The 24001-nt window shown below is 45.4% G+C and overlaps 1 protein-coding gene, 1 long non-coding RNA gene and 1 pseudogene across 2 annotated transcripts in view; 2 read left to right on the top strand and 1 right to left on the bottom strand.

Annotated features, from left to right (window-relative positions):
* Positions 1 to 12084: 12084 nt before the first annotated feature.
* Positions 12085 to 15676, bottom strand: LOC143649610 (uncharacterized). Its single transcript, XR_013159134.1, has 3 exons — positions 15482 to 15676; positions 13803 to 14855; positions 12085 to 12544 (listed from the first exon to the last, which is right to left on the bottom strand). It is a non-coding gene; the product is annotated as an uncharacterized LOC143649610 (long non-coding RNA).
* Positions 15677 to 16053: 377 nt separating this feature from the next.
* The window catches only part of ATCAY (ATCAY kinesin light chain interacting caytaxin), a 63088-nt gene continuing 55140 nt past the window's right edge, over positions 16054 to 24001 (top strand). The window contains exon 1 of the mRNA XM_077121148.1: positions 16054 to 16183. The gene's annotated coding sequence lies outside the window, so the exon portion shown is untranslated. The remainder of the gene's footprint in view (positions 16184 to 24001) is intronic.
* On the top strand, positions 19033 to 20530 carry LOC143649609 (keratin, type I cytoskeletal 18 pseudogene; annotated as a pseudogene).

Below are 24001 nucleotides of genomic sequence, written 5' to 3'. Positions count from 1 at the left end.
CCCTCCAGGTTTTGTTCTCATCAGAGCTCAAAGTTGTCGGGGTAGCGCATTTGTCTAAGCCAGGGGACGCCATCCAGCTCAGACTAACACCAGTAAGCTTCGGCGAAGCCCAGTGCTTATTCCTTTTTATTTTATCTTATTTTATTTTTTTAAATACCAAAAAAAAACACCAAATAAATGCAAACATTCCTATTTTGATCATTTCATTCTACATATATAATCAGTAATTCACAATATCATCACATAGTTGCATATTCATCATCATGATCATTTATTGGAACATTTGCTTCTATTCAGAAAAAGAAATAAAACAAAACAGAAAAAGAAAAAGAATTCTACATAGCATATTCCTTACCCCTCCCTTTCACTGATCACTAGCATTGTAAACTAAATTTATTTTAACATTTGTTCCCCCTGTTATTTATTTTTATTCCATATGTTCTACTCGTCTGTTGACAAGGTAGATAAAAGGAGCATCAGACACAAGGTTTTCACAATCATGCAGTCACATTGTGAAAGCTATATCATTATACAATCATCCTGAAGAAACATGGCTACTGGAGCACAGCTCTACATTTTCAGGCATTTCCCTCCAGCCTCTCCATTACATCTTGACTAACAAGGTGATATCTACTTGATGCGTAAGAATAACCTCCAGGATAACCTCTTGACTCTGTTTGGAATCTCTCAGCCATTGACACTTTGTCTCATTTCACTCTTCCCCCTTTTTGTCCAGAAGGTTTTCTCAATCCCTTGATGCTGAGTCTCAGCTCATTCTAGGATTTCTGTCCCATGTTGCCAGGAAGGTCCACACCCCTGGGAGTCATGTCCCACGTAGACAGGGGGAGGGTGGTGAGTTTGCTTGTTGTGTTGGCTGGAGAGAGAGGCCACATCTGAGCAACAAAAGACCAGTGCTTATTTCTTGACTTTTGCATTCTGCTTTTTTTTTGGAGGCATGGTCCAAGAATCGAACCCGGGTCTCCTGCATGGAAAGCGAGCATTCTACCGCTGAACTACCCGTGCACCCAATTTTGCATGTCTTTGATTGACATCTTGCATCTGAAGTGCGTGGTTTACTCATTCAAGATTCTTTAAGATCTCCATTAAGAGAAAGGTTTTGGTGTAATTGGACTACACTTCGTTGTAAAGAAGGCACTGGTTCCCAACATTATTAGCATCACAAGAGATGACATCACCTGGGAACAAGATCCAGCCCACCAGTTGAGAACTGGAATTCTCCACCTCCCCTCCACTCTGCTTGTATTATGTTACAACTTTGAAGGCTGTCAGATTCCTTTTGGCTTTGGGAGCTTCATTCATTGAGATGCTTTTTTGGCTGGAAGCTTCATTCATGGATGTTTTGGTAAGTGAAACTTTGCTTTTTGGTAGATATTTTGCTTTCGGCAGCTTTTGCCCTGCGAGCAGCTGCATTTGCGGAAGAAAGCTGTCCGTTTACCTTTTTTCATCATTTATTTATTTGGGGGTATGCTTTATGGCAAGGTCACAGTTCATTATTTTTCCACATGTGTATCCCATCGTCGCAGCACCATTTGTTGAATATTGCTTGAGTTATTTGTTTGTTCATTTGTTTCTCTCGTTTGTTTTGCCCCATTGCCTTTTTTTTTTTTTGGACATGGGTAGGCACCAGGACTCGGACCCGGGGCTCTGGCATGGCAGGCGAGAATTCTGCCACTGAGCCACCATCGCGCCTCCACTTACTTTTTTAATGAATGTGTTTCAAGTCATTTATTTGTCACTGTTGAGGAAGAGTTGGCAATTGCGTTGCTTCAATCCTGGAGCCTTGTTTGGCATGGGAAGCCAGTCCTGCTGGCCGACAGGTGGACCCGTGGGTCTCTAGACCATGTTTGGATTCAGGTGAGAATTTTCCACATCTCACGTCTCGACCTCTGCTGTCTCTCTTTCTCTTCTTCCTCCCGTAGCAAAACCTGAAAGAGTGGCCTCACCCCGCTGCCTGCACTCTCTCTCCCATTCTCTCTTCCGCCCACTGTAGCGGGACCTCCGTCCCTCTGGTCCTTGGACACCAGGGTCATTCTCCATGGCCTTCCGTGATCCCGTCTTGTCACACCTCAGTACTCAGGGCCAGCTGGCAGGCTTGGACCCTCCTGGCCTCACCTGGCCCTGCCTGGCTTCCAGCACCCACGCTTCCCACATCCTCCTGTCTCCACTGGCTGTACCTTCTCGCTACCTTCTGCCACCTCCTCTATCTCTGCCCCCACCCAGTTCCCGCTCCCAGCTCAGTCCTGGAAGTCCTTCTCTTTTTTGCCTGCACTCTCCCAGGACCGTCTCATCCAGTCTCGGGGCCTTAAGACATCATCTAAAGCCAGACACAAAACCCCATGTATATCTGATTGCACTGATAGGAAATGTCCGGGAGAGGCTAACCCACGGAGACAGGAAACAGGCCAGCGGGTGCCAGGGTCTGCGGGACGGGGGCAGTGCCTGCTGTCGAGTTTGGGGCTCCTTTCTGGGGGCCACGAAAGCACTCTGGAATTCGATGGTGGTGGTGTTTGCTCATCCCTATGAAAATACTAAAAACCACTGAATTGCACACTTGAAAATGGTGAATTTTATGATAGGAGGATTATATTTTTAAAAAAATCTATAGATGGACAATGCTCGATTTACAACTCCAACTTGGGCCTTTCCCTGAAATTCTAGTCTCGCCTGCTTCATCCAGCTCCCTGCCCAGGAGAGCCCATGGGTGCCCTGACCAGCCTCTCGGACTCGACAGACCCAAGACCAAACGCCTTCTCTTCAAAGCCCCCAGGCCAACGTCTCGCCTAGCCTAGGTCACGCCAACCCAGGCATGGCCTATCTCCTCAATATCTCTCTAGGCTGCCTTCCCTTCTCCCAGCCCCCCCTGCTTTCCTCGAGGGCCCCCTGCTGGGGTACTCAACCCTTTCCAGGACGCCCAGAGCCCCTGCAGCCAAGGAAGCTCTGCGGAAACAGGAGACACCGACGCCCACTCTTCCTGAAGCCCTCTCACCTGGGTCCCATTGCCCAGTCAGAGCCGAAGCCCCCACACCCACCCCTCACTTCCCTCTCATTCAGCATCTCCAGCCTCACTGGCTTCTGGAACATTCTTTGGGCACACGAGGCACTCCTGCCCTGAACCCTTCCCATGTGGCATGTCCCTCCCCAGAAGCTTCTTCTCCTGGATGTCTGCAGGCCTCACCCTCACCTCTGATGACCTTCAGCCCTTCCTCATCTCCTCGGCGAGCCCCTCCCGGGCCACCCCACGGAAAACTGCAACCCACATTCACTCCCCAGCCCCCTTCTCTGCTTCATTTTTGAACCACAGCTTCTAGAACCATGTATGGATTGCATCTAACCAGCCTGCCGGCTGCCTGCCTCCCCCAGCTCTCTCCCATGAGGACAGAGATCTCTGTCTCTTTTCACTCCCTGCAGCATTGCCAGCTTCTAGAACAGCACCTGACCCTCCACGAAGGATTTGTCCAACAGTGAATGACAAGTGTTGGACAAATCCAGGTAGCTAAGATTTCTTCTAGTCCCTGTTCAGTTGTTTTGTACAAACAGAATCTCTCCTAGAGCAGCCAGCAAAAAGCAAAATAAGCTCTAAAATTCCTTGGGTCACTTGGCACCTCCGAAGGCCCACAGCGACATCTCCTGACCTCTCCCCTTGTTGTCAGAGCCACTGACGACCTCACTCGAAGCTGAGACTTAAAACCAAGATTAAAAAAAAATCACATCTTTTTACTCAGAAGGAGACAGATTTGCAGGCGTGTCCTGACTTGTGTTCTTTATACAGACTTCGAAAATTGCCTCATTTTTCTTTTAAATTGCTTTACTTTGGGATCCCCAAGGGCCAGTTTCCCAGCATTGCTTCATCTCCCGAGCGGTTTCTTCTCAGAACAAGGGGCCTTAGTTTCTCTTGAATTCTCTCCAGTTTTGTCAAAACCGACTTCCCTCTTTGGTGAGGAATCGGCGAGCTCATGTGGTTGGTGGTTTCGGCCCCCGCAGGTGTCTCTGATGTTTGCGGCTATGCGCTGATTGCTGGAAAAGTCTAGAAAGAACACGCAAGGCCCAGCCTCGATGACCTCCTCTTTTCCCTTCTCCGGCGTTCAACTAGTTTCATCGGACTCAGTTTGTGTATACACCGAAAGGGAGATGGGAGCCTAGTAAGGGTTCCTAATCGAAATCAAAGGGTTACCTGCGGTCGCCCGTGTTGATTAGCTCTCTTCCTACGAGCCACTGAAGAAAGGCCCAGCTGAATATTTTTTACGGGCTTGTGCTCTTAGCAGCTGGGCACCGGGCTTTGCTATGGGAAGAAAAAGAAAAAGAGACAGTAGAGGTCGAGAGCATGAGATGTGGAAAATTCTCACCAGGGTCCGAATATGTTCTAGAGACCTAAGGGTCCATCTCTTGACTAACAGAACTGGCTTCCCATGCCAAACAAGGCTCCAGGATTGAAGCAACGCAATTGCCAACTCTTCCTCAACAGTGACAAATAAATGACTTGAAACACATTCATTAAAAAAGGTAAGTGGAGGTGCGATGGTGGCTCAGTGGCAGAATTCTCGCCTGCCATGTCAGAGCCCCGGGTCCGAGTCCTGGTGCCTACCCATGCAAAAAAAAAAAAAAAAAGTCAATGGAACAAAACAAACAAGCAAAACAAATGAACAAACAAATAACTCAAGCAATATTCAACAAATGGTGCTGCGACGATGGGATACACACATGGAAAAATAATGAAACGTGACCCCACCATAAAGCATAACCAAAAATAAATAAATAATGAGGAACGGTAAATGGACAGCATTCTTCTGCAAATGCAGCTGCTCGTAGGAGGGCAAAAGTTGCCGAAAGCAAAATATCTAACAAAAAGCAAAGTTCCACTTACCAAAACATCCATGAATGAAGCTTCCAGCCAAAAAAAGCATCTCAATGAATGAAGCTTCCAGGCAAAAGGAATCTGACAGCCTTCAAAGTTGTAACATAATGCAAGCAGAGTGGAGGGGAGGTGGAGAATTCCAGTTCTCAACTGGTGGGCGGGATCTTGTTCCTAGGTGACTGCCATCTCTTTCTTTCTTTTTTTTTTTTGCGTGGGCAGGCACCGAGAATCAGAACCGGGTCTCCAGCATGGTAGGTGAGAACTCTACCTGCTGAGCCACCATGGCCCGCCTGACTGCCATCTCTTGTGATGCTAATAATATTGGGAACCAGTGCCTTCTTTACGAAAACGAAGTATAGTCCATTTACACCAAAACCTTTCTCTTAACGGAGATCCTAAAGAATCTTCTATGAGTAAACCACGCACTTCAGATTCAAGATGTCAATCAAAGACATGCAAAATTGGGTGCACGGGTAGTTCAGCAGTAGAATGCTCGCCTTCCATGCAGGAGACCCGGGTTCGATTCCTGGACCATGCCTCCGGAAAAAAAACAAATGCAAAAGTCAAGAAATAAGCACTGGTCTTTTGTTGCTCAGATGTGGCCTCTCTCTCCAGCCAACACAACAAGCAAACTCACCACCATCCCCCTGTCTACATGGGACATGACTCCCAGGGGTGTGGACCTTCCTGGCAACGTGGGACAGAAATCCTAGAATGAGCTGAGACTCAGCATCAAGGGATTGAGAAAAACCCTAGAATGAGCTGAAATTCAGCATCAAGGGATTGAGAAAACCTTCTCGACCAAAAGGGGGAAGAGGGAAATGAGACAAAGTGTCAATGGCTGAGAGATTCCAAACACAAGAGGTTATCCTGGAGGTTATTCTTATGCATCAGGTAGATATCACCTTGTTATTCAAGATGTAATGGAGAGGCTGGAGGGAACTGCCTGAAAATGTAGAGCTGTGTTCCAGTAGCCATGTTTCTTTTCTTTTTTTTTTTTTAACATGGGCAGGCACCGGGAATCAAACCCGGGTCCTCTGGCATGGCAGGCAAGCATTCTTGCCTGCTGAGCCACTGTGGCCCACCCAGCCATGTTTCTTGAGGATGATTGTATAATGATATAGCTTTCACAATGTGACTGCATGATTGTGAAAACCTTGTGTCTGATGCTCCTTTTATCTACCTTGATGATAAAAGATGAGTAGAACATATGGAATAAAAATAAATAACAGGGGAACAAATGTTAAAATAAATTTAGTTTGCAATGCTAGTGATCAATGAAAGGGAGGGGTAAGGAATATGCTATGTAGAATTCTTTTTCTTTTTCTGTTTTGTTTTATTTCTTTTTCTGAATAGAAGCAAATGTTCCAAGAAATGATCATGATGATGAATATGCAACTATGTGATGATATTGTGAATTACTGATTATATATGTAGAATGGAATGATCAAAATCGGAATGTTTGCATTTATTTTGGTGGGTTTTTTTGGTATTTAAAAAAATAAAATAAAATGAAAAAGAAATAAGCACTGGGCTTCGCCGAAGCTTACTGGTGTTAGTCTGAGCTGGATGGCGTCCCCTGGCTTAGACAAATGCGCTACCCCGACAACTTTGAGCTGTGATGAGAACAAAACCTGGAGGGAACTTCTGAACGCAAAGAAAAAGCTTCCAGACTGTTCTTAAGGGACTAGAACTAGCTGAATTGATGGGCTCCTCCTCTGAGCTGTGATATGTACTTAATCCTTTTAATGATCAGATGTATCCATAATATCTTCTACATTATCCTGTAGTGATTAAGCTTTTTTAAAAATATAAAGCAGAGGACACACAGAGGGGTGGCCACTATGTCCTGCAGCTTTATTGTGGTGTCAACATTTTAAAATTGGGGGTACTTGTGGGTTCTCTGGAAAATTGGGAAGTCTTGCCATCCTGGGTCCTGGTCCCACATGTGTCAAGGACGGGAGGGGAACGCAGCACCCCATTTAGATGGGGGAGGGGGTGCAAGCTCAGCTTGACACCCCCGCACACATACGTACATTTCTCTGCCATTTTACACTCAGTCCACTTCATTCATTTTTTATGTACTTGCCTGGCTCTAAGAGGGTCATCTGCCATCCCAGATATGAAGTTTCACAGACTTTCAATTTACTAACACAAAATAAAAAAAAGTGACTATGAGGTTTACGAGTATTCTATTCGTTTTCCTTATTTTCCCAGCACTATTCAGTCATTTATTCATATCAAAGGATCTTCATTCTCTTAACTGCATAACCACAGAAAAGAACACACTCCCTTGAAAAAAGAATGTTAAGGATCACGGGAAAGGGCTTTCTAAATTGGATGTATGTGCCCTAAAAATCCTACATATATATTTTGAAGAGACCTGGACAAAAGGCAAAATATGAAACGCTTAAAAAGTCATAAACAGATAATATGTTTAGGGAAAAAAACAACCCCTACTGGTATATTAGTCAGGATTCTCTAGAGCGACAGGACCAACAGGAGGGATCTGTACATATGAGATTTATAAGGTGTCTCATGCAACTCCGGGAATGGAAGAGTCCAGAACCCTAGGGCAGCCTGTGAAGTTGGCAGCTCTGATGAAGGGTCTGGATGAACTCCCCAGGAGAGGCTCGCTGGCTGAAAAAACAGTGAAAAAGTCTCTCTTCTTCCTTAAAAGCCTTCAGCTGATTGGATTATTTCGTTGTGGGAGACATGCCTTAGTTGACTGCAGATGTAATCGGCCACAGCTGCATACAAGTGACTGATGATGTAATACACCAGCTTCCGGTTCATCAACCAGCCATGAAATATCCTTGCAGCAACAGTTAGGCCAGTGCTCGCCTGACCCGACAACTGGGCACATCACTTGGCCAAGCACCACAGCTGGGAACCTATCTGTGCGCGAATGCTTATGAATTAACTTTTGGTTCTAAAATGGATGAAATGAACATGCAAAAAACATACTTCAAATATATTCAATTTACCATCTTACTTGTGATAGTATCTAATGCGGTACAGTTCTTTCACTCCAAAAGTTCTCCCTAAAATATACTTGAATTTTCTTTTGTGGCCCAGAGCTGTCACTCTAGATTACCTTCTAAGGAATTCTTTCAATCAATCTCCAAAATACATTTTAGCCTCTATTGAAGGGGCCTTTAAAGAAGAAACAATACCGGGGTGGGGGGTGGGGGTGCAGGCATGCTGGATCAGTAGTTGAGTTCTCGCCCGCCATGCCAGCAACCTGGGTTCGATTCCCAGTGCCTACCCAAGCAAAAGAGAAAAAAGAAAGAAAAAAGAAACAACACTCTAACTGGGAAAAACTCATCTGCCCCACTATTCTAAGGTCAGGTGCCAATCAATCATTTATTGAAATAAATGGTAAGTGATGATTCAATGCAGATTTTCTGAGGAACCCCACTTTTCTGGGTGTGGATGAGGATTCAGAGGTGGGGTCCACTTAGGTGTCTGAAGCACCTACACCAGCTCACCCACGGCCCTATGCTCTGTGACCCGAGCTCCAGCAGACAGGGCTGGCCTGGGCATGGAAGTTTACAAGGAAGAATCTGAAGACCCGTTGGGGGTGGGGGTGGGGGTGCAGATAATGGCGGCAAGGCTGGGTATGACCGGAAGGTCTGAAACTGGTTGCAGTCCTAGCTGATAAGGCCGGGGAATCCCAATTGAGGGTGTTGGCAGGTGGTCTTCCATCGGCTAGCACTGGGGCTGCCCATGCTTTCTGTGGGATCCAGTGCCTTCGGGAGCTCTCTGTTGCCTGTGGGAGTTTTTTGTTTGCTTGTTTGTTTTCATGGGCAGACACCAGGAATCGAACCCAGGTCTCTGGCATGGCAGGCAGGAACTCTGCCTGCTAAGCCACCATGGTCTGCCCCTGTGGGAGATTCCTGAGAGATGTGGTTTGGCTCATCATTCCTCTCCCAGTGACACCTGGCCACGTATTTTCTTGGCTTGTCCACTCTGGCAGAGTTTCCTATGTTGTTGTTATCTGACCTCATCTTAAACCACACTGACTGGGCTGCCAAACTAGCAGTCCAGGTCCAGGTGATGGCATAAAGAATGGCAGTAACCTGGTACCCTGAAGATGAAGGAATTCAGCTTATTAAAATCTGTGCCCAAAGCTTAGTATGATGGCAAATCGAGCATTAATTACCCCAGAATCCAGCAGTCATTATATACTTCAGCTTAACAAGAATGAAGAGACAAACAGTGGAACTGTGACAAAACTTCTTAACCAAGAAATGGGACCACAGAAATGGCCAGCCTGTCACTTTCTGCTCTTGTGGACTTCACTCATGCAGCTTGGAGATGGCTGGAGTACCAGTGTGATCTAACCCTATATAGAACCTCATCGGATTTCTGTTCTAGTTTGCTAGCTGCTGGAATGCAACACACCAGAGACGGACTGGCAGCAAAAGGGTAAAAATCCAAAGCCTGTGGGATCGCTGATTCCAACAAAATTACTTTTTAAAAAGATCAATATCAAGATATATATTACATAGCTTACATCGTAATTTCAAAAGTACCTTCTTCTTTCTAACACCACACAGCATATCTATGTACTCTTTTAAATAATTATTTTTAATTGTGATAAAATAGACATAACATAAAGATCATTGTAATCATTTTAAGAGGACAGTTCTTTGACATTCACAAGACTGTGGAACTGTCATCACTGCCTCTTTTCAGACTATTTTTCCATCCCAAATCAAAGCTCATGCTCATTTAGCAATAACAAACTCCCAACTCTGCCACCCCTGGTAACCACATCTCGGCTCTCCCTCTCTATAAGTTTGCTTATTCTAAGTATTTTACAGAAGAGAAATCATACGCTGTTTGTCCTTTTGTGCCTGGTTTCTTTCACTCGACACAGCGTCTTCAGACTTCATCCCCGTTGCTGCATGGACCAGCCCTTCCCTTCTGTTTACGCCTGTAGAATGTTCCATCATCTGGACAGACCACCTTTGGTTTCTCCATTCACTGTTTGGTGGACCCTTGGGTTGCTTCTACCTTTTGGTGAATGATGCCGAGACAAGCACTGGTGCACAAATATCCATCCAAGTCCCTGCTTCCAATTCTTTTGGGTCACGACCTGGGAGTAGAATTGCCTAAACCAAACCAAACCAAACCAAACTGATTCACACACAGTCCCAAGCAAATCCACGTATATTCGCCATCTCAACAGGCTGCCCAAAGCAAGTCAATATTTTTCAAAACACTACTGAAGATTCCTTGAGCCAAGCAATTAAAAGAAAATAAAAGTAGGGTGGTGCAAGGGTGCAGCGGTGGCGCAGTGGCACGGTTCTCGCCTGCCATGCCGGAGACTCGGATTCGATTCCCCGTGCCTGTCCATGCCTAAAAAAAAAGGAAAGAAAAGAAAAGCAAGTGAAATTCGGAAAGAAAACCAGTAAATATACACACGAGCAGACAGGAGTCAGTGGCCAATGTCCCCAGGCCTGGGAACAGGAGGGACCTTGGCTGGGGCTCCTGGGAGGCAGCCAGGACTCTGTAGGAACTTCTGGGAGGATCCTGAATGTGGCTGGGCCCACAGGGGCAGGACAGGACAAGTGGGCCTCAGATCCTCCAAGCAGCCTTGGGTGAAGGTTTCCATTTCCCTGAGCCTCGGTTCCCTCTTCTGCGCAAGGGAATAGATGGCACGGGTCTCGGCGAGCAGTGGAGAGAAACACGTGCCCTGTTGAAGGCCGACAGGTGTCCAGCTGGGGTGACCGTCTTTCCTTTGCTCCCCGGGCTGGCCTCACTGTGTGTCATTATCATCGCCGAGAATGACGCCAATGATGCAAACAGCCGCGATGATAACAGACGCACTGGTGAGGAAACTGAGTCACGAGGGAGCCGCACCACCTGCCCTGGACATCTCGCTAGGAAGTGGCAGAGCCGGGGTTCAGCATGTGGGAAAGGGCCCAGGGAGTGGCACCATGTCACCCCTGTGTCCACAGCTGCCCAGCCACAGGGGCCACGCTGGGGCAGGATCCCCTGGACCCTTCAGAATTCCCAGAGGATTGTTCTGGAAAGGACAAGACGATGCTTCCCATATGTTGGTGGGACTGCGACAGGCTAGGTGGGGCCATGGGAAGTGCACACGAAATCGGCATTGAACAGAACTGAGTTCAAGTCTCATTCTCTACTGTGTGATCCTTGGCAAGTTACTGTCCCTCTCTGGGTTCTAAAGGATAATCTCACCTCAAGACAGTTGATCCTTCTTTAGGTGACTAACTGTTTCAGTTTTTCCGGGACAGAGGGGTTTCCTAGGATGTGGGGCTTTTAGTGCTAAAATCTGGGACGTTCTGGTCATTTTGGATGAGCTGATCACCCTCTCATTACTGTACTCATGCTTGTATTTTTTATTTTATTTTTTATTGAGATATATTGCATATTCACATACCATGTAATCATCAAAAATGTACAATGGCTCACAATATCATCATATAGCTGTGCATTTATCAGAACTTTTCTCCTTTTTTATGAAAAATAATGTATTTACAGAAAAGCAATACATTTCAAAGCACATCACAACACTTAATTGTAGAATGGAAAATTTGGTATGGGTTTCAATTCCACAATTCCAGGCTTTTACTTCAAGTTGCTCTAAGATACTGGGGACTAAAAGAAATATCAATATAATGATTCAGCATTCATACTCATTTGTTAAACCTGACATTCTCTGTGCAACTCCACCATCATGTTTGATCTTTCTCCCCGTCTTCAGGGGTATTTGGGCTATGCCCATTCTAACTTTTTCATGTTGGAAAGGGCTGGCAATTATATGGGATAGGAAGATGGAACTAGCTGATGTTCTAGAGAAGCTGTCCCCTCTGGATTTCAGGACTCTTGTATTTTTTTTTTTTTTTTTTTTCCAATCTGCCCAAGATGCCTGGGTGGTGGGGACAAGCCTCCAGCTGCCCGGGAACCATCTCCCTGCCCAATTCTGGGCTATTTCAGGCCGGTTATGTGCTCCATGCCGGTGGCAAAGGGCAAGCCCTGGCAGGCCCCAGACCACTCCCTCCTCCAGGGGCCTTCCAGTCCGCACCCCCCCCCCCGCCCCCGCCCGCTCTGCATGTGTTTTCTGCAAAGAGAAGTATTTTCAGGTCTCCTTGAGCGGAAGCTGCCCCAAAGGTGCCTCAAGGGACGCACGTGGACGTGAGCCAAGAAAATGTCAGTATGGCCGCTGGAGTGGGGACGCTGTATCCTTTTCACGTATCACGAAATGTCATTCTACTTCTGATTTTCTTTGCAACCATTTAAAAAGGCAGAAACAGTCTCTTAGCTCTCAGATCATGCAAGGCACCCTTTAAACACTTGTTGCACAGACTGATGTTTGTTAGTACATGACGGTAATGGACTGTCCATCATATTTTAGTGAGTAGGAGGGCGTTAATGGGGTAACACAGTGCTCTAGTTTGCTAGCTGTTGGAATGCAACACACCAGAGACAGATTGGCTTTCAATAAAAGGGGATTTATTTAATTAGTATATAGTTCTTCAGAGGAAAGGCAGCTAATCTTCAACTGAGGTTCTTTCTTTTGTGGGAAGGCTCAGGGTAATCTCTGCTGGCCTTCTCTCCAGGCCTCTGGGTTCCAACAACTTTCCCCAGGGTGATTATTTTCTGCATCTCCAAAGGCCCGGGATGAGCGGCTGAGTGCTGAGATGAAGTATGCTGAGCTGCTTGGGCTGTGCTAAGTTCTCTCATTTAAGTACCAGCAATGAAATTAAACATCACTCATTACAGCAGACATGCCTCCTAGCCAATTGCAGATGTAATCAGCAACAGATGAGGTTCACGTACCATTGGCTCATGTCCACAGCAATAGAACTAGGCACCTTCACCTGGCCAAGTTGACACCTGAATCTAACTACCACAATTTCCTTAGCTGTTTTGGTCTCACAGCTAAAAACCGTAGTCAGTGTTAATTAAAAACATGGTGGAATTCAGCTTTCCACTGGGGTTAATCCCTAACTCTGAGTACTGGAGTGAGGCCCTAATGTATATATATATATTTTTTGGTATAATGCCTTTGTTATAATTAATGAAGGAATATTACAATATTACTGTAAACAATAGACCATAGTTTGCATTAACTGGATTTTTTCCCATATACTACCCTATTATTTACACCTTGTAATAGTGATGTACATCTGTTCCAGTACATGTAAAAACTTTAATATATTTTAGAATTAACCACAGTCATCATCCATGGTCAAAACAGCATGCTATTGATAAAAGGATAGATATATTGACCAACAAAATCTAACTGAGATTCAGAAATAGACCCTCTCATCTATAGGCAACTGATTCTTGACAAGGCGGCCAAGTCCACTCAACTGGGACAGAACAGTCTCTTTAACAAATGGTATTGGGAGAACTGGATATCCATATCCAAAATAATGAAAGAGGGCCCCTATCTCACACCCTACACACAAATTAACTCAAAATGGATGAAAAAACTAAACAATAGAGCTAGGACCAGAAAACTCCTAGAGGCCCTAATGCTTTAACTCGAAAAAAGACTCGTCGATCCTCAAGACCAATGAAATAAAAAAATGATAATTAGTGTGAGGTGATTAAAAACTTTTTATGCTTCAAGGGTGAACACGCATTCAATCCATACTGACCGACAGAAAAAAAAGCTCAGACCCTCACCCTCATTTACGGATGGATGAAACATTCCTGGCCAGGGCTATGGTTACCAATTTTAAAAGCCAAGAAAACCTACCCAAAAATCTGATAAAATAAACTGTTGTCTTTGCTTTGGCAATTCATGAATTGGGTTATGTAAATCCCTTTGCTCAAACGCTACCATAAGTTGGTTTTCACCAAATCTGAAACTTAATCAGTTTTTTCCTCGTACTTATATAATAAGCACATACTCTAAAAGCAGCAGGGGAAAAGAAGTACATACTTTTTTTCCTCCTAAAAAGAAAGTCTGATTAGGGCCACAGTGGCTCAGTGGCAGAATTCTTCACTGCTAGGCCAGAGACCCGGGTGCCCGTCTGTGTAAAAAAAAAGAAAGTCTGATTAACTTAAAAAACATTCAAATAAAGCAGAGTATCTCATTTCAAGTTTCTGTGAGAATGACATTTATTTTGCTAACATTCTCATGTTATTTTTAGACTTACTTTAATACGCTCTCTTTTCTTGAGGAATATTACACACTTAGGGACAAGTCTAAAGATGAAGATTATTTTGACATTCAATCCACAGTGGTTTCACATCTTTAATTACAAGCATATCGTGTCTCTATGCATGAGAATACAGAAAATAGCTGTGCTAAAATGCCTAAGTACAATGATTAAAAGTGACAAACCAATCTACTAAAGATCAGCAATGACCTGTTTTAAAGTACACATGGCTCTGTGACTCCTCTAAAAGGTTATCTTAATAGAAAGCAAAACTCTCAAGTTATTCTCCACATCTGACTGAAAAAGTTACTCAGGAAGGAAAGAAAAGACAGAGAGAGAAAAAAAATAACAAAGAGCTAGCAAGCAAGCAGAGGTATGGAGTATTTTCAAAAGCATCTATTATTCTCTAAGGGAGCAGACAACTGGGTGAGTCTTGCTTCTTTAAATAAACATTAGAAATAGAACAGAAGATAAAATCAAAATTAAATGCTCTATTCCAGGAAAACGGAAGGTCTTTCATTCTTTCTCTGATAGGAAATCCATTACCAGCCAAATATTACACTTTAGAAACCACTCCAAGTGCAGGAAACATTAGATGTACCCCTAATTTCCACAATCCTGGGTTCCAACCCATGATTTGTTTCTCATGATGATTCTGTAAGGAGGAACAGAGCAATATCATGATGACTGGCCTGTAGGGAGAGTGCTAACTGTCCACTGCGTGGAACTGGAAATCGCTGGTCTCCCTCTGGTTCCAGTGCACTGAAATGAGTAGCACAGGCCTCCAGGTCAGCAGATACCTGTCCATCGGCTGCCGAAGGGACTGCTGGCATCTGTGATGGCCCAAGAGATTGTACCAAGTTACCAGCTGGAAACTGGCACGAGGGTGAAGAAGGACAATTTCTGGAGGTGGGGATGGGGAGTCCCGACACCATTGTGTCACCAACAGGAACTGGGGACTTGGGTGACAGGCCAAAGGACTGAGTCTGCAGAGTTCCTCGGAAGAACAGACCTTAGAAGACGATAGGGTACGTGTGCGCAGTTTGGGGTGAGGGCCTGTCGCTGTCCACTCTTCACGGGGCGGGTCCCCACTCCCTGCCCTGCTTGCCAGCCCCTTTCCCTCCCTCCCCACCCCAGCCCCAAACGCCCACGTCCCTGTCCTTCACTAACTCTAAAATATCCAAACACGTACCACTTACTCCATTGAATTTCAAGGTCCGGGATCCCTCCTCCTTTCCTCACTGTTCTGGCAAGGCCCCCTACCCCTACCCCAGATCAAGTCTCTGGCTTCCCCCATCATACCTTAGACCCCCTACCCCCAGGTCTCTGACCCTCTCTCTGGTGCCCTCCCAGGTCTCTGTCAGGGGTCAGTCGGGTCTCTGTCCTTCTCCTCCCACTGCCAAGGCCCCTCCCAGTTCTCTGTCTTCTCTCCCACCCCCCATCAAAGGTCAGTACCCACCCCTGTCTCCCCTCTCCCAGCTCGGCCCCTCTTCCCGCACTGCTGCGGACCCCGGCCACCCTCTTCCCAGCTGGAGCAAGACTCCCAGCTCGCGGCCCGTTCGGTTCCGACCAGGCTCGCGACCCGCCGGCTCGTCTCGCCACCTGAACTGCGGGAGGTGCCCCAAGCCGCCATCTTGGTGTTTCCACTCGGCCGGATGTGAGAGGGAGAGGGGCGGGACCACGGCGCATGATATCACCCCGCCCCGCCCCCCAGGCCCCGCCCCATACGCAGAACTCCGCATCCCTCCAACCACTCAGCTCTGAGGAACTCGGCCCCGAGCCCCAGGTCCCGCCCCTTACGCAGAGTTCCGCCAACCTCCAGCCACTCGGCTGTGGAGATCTCAGGCCGGCGCCCGCCCCGCGTCAGGTCCCGCCCCTTACGCAGAGTCCCGCTTCCTCCCAACCTCTCAGCTATGGGGCTCTCAGCCCCAGGCCCCAGGCCCCGCCCCATACGCAGACTCCGTTTCCCGGCAACCACCCAGCCGTGGGTTTCTCATCGTAGGCCCCGCCCCTTACGCAGAGCCCCGACTCCCTCCACCACTCAGGTTGGAGCTCTCGTCCCGCGCCCCAGGCCCCGCGAGCTTCAAGGCTTCCCGCGCTCCGTGGGTCCCCTCGAGGTTTGGGACGCCGTTCTTAGCGAGGATGTTTCACTTTGCCCCAGGTGGGTGAATTTAGGAAGCCCGCCGCCCACCTTCCGGCTGGGTGGACGCAGCCCGGGTGACGACACTGCCGAGTCCTTGTAGCTCCAGCAGCCCCTCAAAGCAGGCTCCACCTTGGGGTCTTCTAAGGAGCCCTCTGCCTTCCCGTTCCCTGGCTCTGAGTCAGTGGTTGGCCCCCAGGGGACATTAGCTAATGTCGCAACTGCGGGGGGGTGCGGATGGAATCTGTTCATCCCCCCTTTCCGCCCCCACCCCTCAATGCACAGGACTGCCCCTGCCGCAAACGACCACCGGCTGGATGGAGAAAGCTCGCTCTAAATGTCATTCATTTTGACACAGAGAAATAGAAGTATCTCAGTACGGCCCGGGTCATTTGGGGCATGCAGCAGGGAGCAACACTGGCATCTGCCAGCCCTTGGGGAACGCAGAATCAGAGAAGCAGACCTGAGCAAGCTATTCATTACAATCATGGTCCTTGTTATTGAGATACAGGGCACATACTATAAATTTCACCCATGTAAAGAGTACAGTTGAGTAGTTTCAACATATTCATAGGGTTGTGCAGCTGTAACCACAATCAACTGTAGAACATTTTTGTTCTCGGTCAAAATAAATCCCCTAGCCACTTGTAGTCACTCTCCATTCCCCCTCCCTCCAGCCCCAGAAAATCACTCATCTGCTCTCGTCTCTATGGATTTCCCTATTCCAGATATTTCATGTCAATGGAATTAACACAATATGTGGCCTTCTGTGTCTGGGTTGTTTCACCCAACATCATGGCTTCAAGGTTCATCCATGCTATAGTCTATGTTAGAACTTCATTCCTTTTTACTGCTGACTAGTATTCCATTGCATTGATGTACCTCAGTTTTTATCCATTCGTCGGTTCATGGACACCTGATATATTTTGAAAGTTTGGTAACTATAATGCTAAGAGACTATAGTGCAGTAGTAGGACCCTAAACTTTTTTTTTTAATTCAATTTCGTGGAGATATATTCACAGGCCATACAAACCATCCGAAGTATACAATCACTAGCTCGCAGTGTCGTTACATAATTGTGCATAAGTCCCCATGATCAATTTTAGAACATTTTCATTACTCAAGCAAATAAATAAAAAGAAAAAAGAAAACCCAAGTCCTCCATACCCCTTATCCCCCTTATCCCCCACCCTCCATTAATGACCTCATAGTATTGGTGGTACATTCGTAACTGTTGATGAAAGAATATTAAAATATTACTGTTAACTATAGCCCATAGTTTGCAATAGGTACATTTTCCCAATATACTCCTCTATTATTAACTCCTTTTTGTAATGGTGTATTATAACACCATTTGTAATGGCGTCGCACATTTGTTCTGGTTCATGAAAGAACTCTTTTCTATTTGTACAGTTAACCACAGACATTGTCCACCACAAGATTCAGTATTTATACATTCCCATGTATTAATTTCCAATTTTTCTTCCAGTGACATATATGACTCTGAACTTCTCCTTACCACCGCATTCACACATCATTCAGTACTGTTAATTATTCTCACAATAATGTGCTACTGTCACCTCTATCCATTTCTGAATATTTGAGTCCAACCTAGTAAAATATTCTGCACTATGAAGCAACTGCTCTCCATTCTTCGGCTTCAGTCTATAACCTGGTAACCTATATTCTATATTTTATGTCTATGAGTTTACATACTATAATTAGTCCAGATCAGTAAGATCATAAAATATTTGTCCTTTTGTGTCTGCCTTGTTTCATTCAACATAATGTCCTCAAAGTTCATCTATGTTGTGTATACTTCAGGACTTCATTCCTTCTTACGGCTGAATAATATTCCATCATATATATATATATATATATATATATATATATATATATATATATATCATGTTTTATTTATCCTTTCATCTGTTACTGGACACTTGCATTGTGTGCATCTTTTGGAAATTGTGACTAATGCCACTATGAACGTTTTGTGCAAATGTCTGTTCGCATCCCTGCTTTCAGATCTTCTGGGTATATCCAAAGTAGCAGGATTGCTGGTGGGTAAGGCAAGTCTTTACATAGCTTCCTGAGAAACCGCCAAAACATCCTCCACAGAGGCTGTACCATTTTACATTCCCAGCAGCAGTGACTGGGTGTTCCTATTTCTTCACATCCTCTCCAACACTTATAGTTTCCTGTTTGTTTAATAGCGACCATTATAGCAGGTGTGACATGATCTCATTGGCATTTAGATTTGCATTTCCCTAATAGCTATTGACATTGAGCATCTTTTCATGTGCTTTTTAGCCATTTGTATTTCCTCATCACAAAAATGTCTATTCATGTCTTTTGCCCATTTTATAACTGGGTTGTTTGCCTTTTTATTGTTGAGTTGTAGCATTTCTTTGTATATTCTAGATATAAAACCCTTCTCAGATACGTGGTTTCCAAATACTTCCTTCCACTGAGTTGACTGCCTTTTTACTGTTTTGATGAAATCCTTTGAAGCACTGAAGTATTTTATTTTGAAGAGTTCCCATTTATCTATTTTTTCTTTTGATGCTTGTGCTTTGGCTGTAAAGTCTAAGAAACTACCACCTATCACTAGATCTTGAAGATGTTTCCCTACAGTTTCTTTTAGGAGTTTTATATTTAGGTCCTTGATTCATTTTTAGTTCATTTTTCTATAGGGTGTGAGATAGGGGTCCTCTTTCATTCTTTTGTGTATGGATACCCAATTCTCCCAGCACCATTTATTGAGAGACTGTTCTAAGTTGAGTGGACTTGGGAGCCTTGTCAAGAATCAATTGAAATCTCTGGCCATATCCTGAGTCCCAGTCTCTCACCTTCCTCCCCAGACCACATGAGCTTCACCACCCACTCCACCACCTTCTCCACCAACTACCAATCCCTGGGCTCCATCCAGTTGCCCAGCCACCTGTTCCGGCTGGCCAGCAGCATGGCCAGCGTCTATGTGGGCGCTGGCAGCTCAGGCTCCCAGATATCCATGTCCCCCTCCTCTAGCTCCCGGGGTAGCTAGAAGGCAGGGGGCTTGGCCGATGGGATGGCCAAGGGTCTGGTGGAAATGGAGGGCGTCCAGGGTGAGAAGGAGACCATGAATGCCCTGAACGACCACCTGGCCTCCTACCTGGACATGGTGAGGAGCCTGGAGACTGAGAATCAGAGAATGAAGGGCAAAATTCGGGAACACCTGGAGAAGAAAGGACCCCAGGTCAGGGCCTGGGGCCACTACATGAAGACCATCGAGGAACTGAGAGCTCAGATCTTAGAAAATTCCATGGACAATGCCTGCATCCATCTGCAGATTGGCAATGTCCAACTGGCTGCTGATGACTTCAGAAGCAAGTCTGAGACTGAGCTGGCCACACACCAGTCTGTGGAGAATGACATCCATAGGCTGCTCAAGGTCATTGATGACATCATCATCACTCGGCTGCAGCTGGAGATGGAGATCACACTCTTAAGGAGAAGCTGATCTTCATGAAGAACCATGAGGAAGAAATAAAGGGCCTACAAGCCCAGACTGCCAGCTCTGGGCTGACTCGTGGAGGTGGATGCCCCCACATCTCAGGACCTCAGCAAGATGATGGCCGACATCCAGGCCTAGTGTGATGAGTTGGCTCAGAAGAACAGAGAGGAGCTGGACAAGTTCTGGTCTCGGCAAATTGAAGAAAGCACCACAGTGGTTACCTCTCAGTCAGCTGAGATCGGAGCTGCTGAGATGACACTGATGGAGCTGAGATGTACTGTCAGTCCTTGGAAATTGACCTGGACTCCATGGGAAATCTGAAGACCAGCTTGGAGAATAGCCTGCAGGTGGAGCCACTCAACGGGGTCCTACTGCACCTGGAGTCAGAGCTGGCATAGACCCGGGCAGTGGGGCAGCTCCAGACCTGGGAGCAGAAGGCCCTTTGAACGTCAAGGTCAAGTTGGAGGATGAGATCGCCACCTACTGCCACCTTCTGGGAGATGGGGAGAACTTCAGTCTCAGTGACACCCTGGACAGCACCAACTCCATGCAAACCATCCACAAGACCACCATCTGCAGGATCATGGGTGGCAAAGTGGCACCTGAGACCAACAACACCAAAGTTCCCAGGCATTGAAACAAGCAGACACGGGGTGCCCTTTGGGGAACGGGCATCTTCAAAGCAAAATCAATTAACCATAGAACTGAGTCCAACTCTGAATTCTAAATTTGATTCCATTGGTTGCTATGTCTGTCTTTATGACAATGCCATGCTATTTTTGACTTCTGTGGCTTTATAATATGCTTTAAAGCCAGGAAGTGTGAGTCCTCCCATTTCATTCTTCTTTTTTCAATATATTTTTGGCTATTTGAGGCCCCTAACCCTTCCAAATAAAATTGATGATTAGGGTTTTCCCTTTCTGCAAAGTAGTCTTGGAATTTTGATTGGTGTTGTTTTGAATCTGTAGATCAGTTTGGGTAGAACTGACATCTTAGTTGAACATGGAATGTCTTTCCATTTATTCCGGTCTTCTTTAATTTTTTTTAGCAGTGTTTTGTAGTTTTCTGCATACAAATCCTTTAAATTCTTGCTAAACCTGTTTTAGAGCTGAGAGCTGAATAGGAATTACCAAGGTGGAGAGTTTCTTGCGTCCAGCCAGACACCTGGATTCACAGGACTGCAAAAGGCCACATTTAGCACCAGTCTCAGAATGTATCAGGCAGGACACACAGTTGGCCAGCAAGGCAGAGCCAGGTATTCTTTTAAATGGGAGGAGATCTCATACAGCCCTCCAGCTAATGGCTCAGATGCAAGAAAACAAGATCCCTGAGGCTTCACAGCCTTGCATCCCTGGGCACCCAAACACTGTGTGACAACCATTGGCATCACTTCTGGTACCCCTCAAGGGACACGTCCAGTTACAAGAATCACTACGCTCAGGAAAACCCAAAGCTCTGGAAGCCCTTTATTTATTGTTCATTTATTGTTCCTCCCTGACCTGATGGATTTTACTATTCAGGGGCCAATTTATTGTACACAGCATTGCCTAGAAAAATCACTGATATTTTCATCATATCCCATTAATAGGACAACAAAACTAGAAACTGGAAAGTGTAAGTCAAATTCTCACCCAGAAGAGGAAAGGGTTTTGTTAACCTGTTATCCGCAGCAAGAATGTAAAAGTGTTCCAGGCAGAGTGAGCAGATTTTGCAAAAGCTCATTCAAGTAAATGTCTGGTTGATTTCTCCCATGTGTGTATATAATTACATCTTAAATAAACTGCAAGCTATTTGATGACAGTGGTTGTTTCTTGTTTTTCTCTCCAGTTTGTAGTAGATGTACAAAAACCATAGGTTGATGACTCACCCACTTATTAAACAACTATTTATCAAGAATGTGCTGTGCTCCAGATAATGTGCTTAGGGCTGGCGATGTATAAAGGGATGTGATAAAAACAGGAGATGACATCATAGAGCATTTGCTATGTGCTAAACCCTTTGCATGAGTTAAACTGCTGATTTTCTTAAAATAGCCACACTGCAAAAATATAGCAGATAGATTCTTAGAGTAGCCCCCATGATCCTGCTTCCTGGTGTTCAACTTGTATAATTCCCTCTCGCTGAGGAAGTGTGCAAGAAATTCCTTAAAAATGGGAGAGGCGAGATGCTTCTTAGTCCAGATAAGTCCTGAAACCTAGAGGGGCCAGCCTCTCCAAGAATATCACCCAGTTCCATCAACCCTCTCCTATGTTGTCGACATCCCTTATCAACATGAAAGAGTTAGAATGGACATAGCCAAAGTATCCCTAAAGATTGGGAGAAGGATCAAAGGAGCAGATGGAGTTATAACAGAGAAGGTAGGATTTAACAAATGAGTATGACTATGAATATTTATATTGATATTTCTTTTAGTCTTCAGGCTCTTGGAGCAGCTAGAAAGAAAAGCCTGACATTGTGGAACTGTAATCCATATCAAATTCTGAAATCTGTTCTATAACTATTTGTTACAATGTATTTTGAAATGTATTGTTGTTTGTATATATATGTCACAATTTTTTAAAATGATAAAGAAAAGTAGGAGAGGGAGGCAGCTGGGGAAGTCAGAGTGATGCAGTGTGAACAGGACAAATGGCCATTGATGGCTTTGAGGATGGAAGGGTCCATGGACCTCAGATGCTGGCAGCATCTAGAAGTTGGAAAAGACAAGGAAACATTTCCCCTAAGGACTCCAGAAGGACTCAGCCTTGCTTTTAGGTCCTAAAATCAAGAACCCGCACCTTGATTTTAGCCTGGTGAGACCCACATTGGATTTCTGGCCTTCAGACCTATAAGATAATAAATTTGTAAGATAATAAGTTTGTGTTATTTTAAGCCACGATATTTGTGGTAACTCCTTTTGGCGACAATAGAAAACGAATACCTCGGGGAATGTAACTCATTTCTCATTTATGTGTTCATTCAATAGATAATTAGTTAAGCACCTATTATGTGCCAGACACTGTGCTATATACTATTCTGCCATGCACTTTCATTTCCCTCTTTTTTATTCTAGCAAGATACAAAAGCAGACTAGAGTCAAGCTTGGGTCACAAGCGCAGATCTGTGGAAGTGGCCTCAGCACCAAGGACAGCTCCTCCTTCGCTATCAGAGGGAGCAGAACTGCTCTTCATATGTCTCCAACACCTCTCTTCCCAGAATGCCTTTTCTTCTATTTTTTCATCCATCGGACTTCTACTCACTCCTCAAATCCTAATTCACATTTTCCATATCCCCGCCCAGCCCTGGGAAGTCTCCTCAAGTGCCCCCAGGACATACGCTCCAAAGACATCTAACAGCCTAGAATCCTTTGCCGCCATCTGTAGTCTCAACAGGATGTGAATTCTATGAGAACAAAATCTTATTCATGTATCGCATCCCATTCCCCCCAACCCCTGACAGGGATTATCCTGGTGTGGGGGTCTCTGGGCTCTTCCACATCAAGGACCTCTTCCCCTTCGGTTGACCCTTATGCTTTGAGTGTGGAGAGCATGGAGACTGCTCTATAGCATGCATAAGGAGAGCCAGCACCCATACATCCTACCCATGTTTCTTTTTCTTTTGCTTGGGCAGGCACCAGGAATCGAACCCGGGTCTCTGGCATGGTAGGCGAGAATTCTGACACTGAGTCAACATCACACCGCCCTACCCATGTTCCCTAAACATCTCCTCTGTGCCTGGTGATTCTGCCCCATGCAGAGAACATAGCAGTAAACACAATCAACTCCCTCCCCTTCTGAAATTTATATTCTAGTGAGGGAGACAGAGAATAAACAATGGAAGAAATGAATGATTTCAAATAACGCTAAGTGCCATGGAAAAATCCATTTCCTCAGTGAGTTCAACATCATCACCATATGACCCAGAAATGCCATGCCTACATATGGCCCCAAGAAAATTGAAAGCAGGAATCTACACCAGTGTTCACCCAGCATTATTTACAATAGCCAACAGGTGGAAACAACCCGAGTGTCTGTCAACAGACGAATGGGTAAAGAAAATGTTTCTGTGGTCTCCTCATATAAAGGATTATCATTCAGCCATAAAAAGGAATGAACTGCTGATACATACCACACGCCATGGATGAGCCTGAAAAACACGATGCTCAGTGAAAGAAGCCAGACACAAAAGGACAACATATCGTATGATTCCATTTCTATGAAATGTCCAGAAAAGGAAAATCCATGGAGACAGAAAGGAGAATAAAGATTGTCAGGAGGCTGGTGGAGGGGAATGAGAGGTGACTGCTAATGGGTATGGGGCTTCTTTTTGGGGTGATGGAAAATTTCCGGAACTAGATAGAGGT

This window comes from Tamandua tetradactyla, chromosome 11 (genome assembly GCF_023851605.1).
Source record: "Tamandua tetradactyla isolate mTamTet1 chromosome 11, mTamTet1.pri, whole genome shotgun sequence".
NCBI lineage: Eukaryota > Metazoa > Chordata > Mammalia > Pilosa > Myrmecophagidae > Tamandua > Tamandua tetradactyla.
Note: the sequence above shows the minus strand (reverse complement) of the source record. Positions and strands in the feature narration are given on the sequence as shown.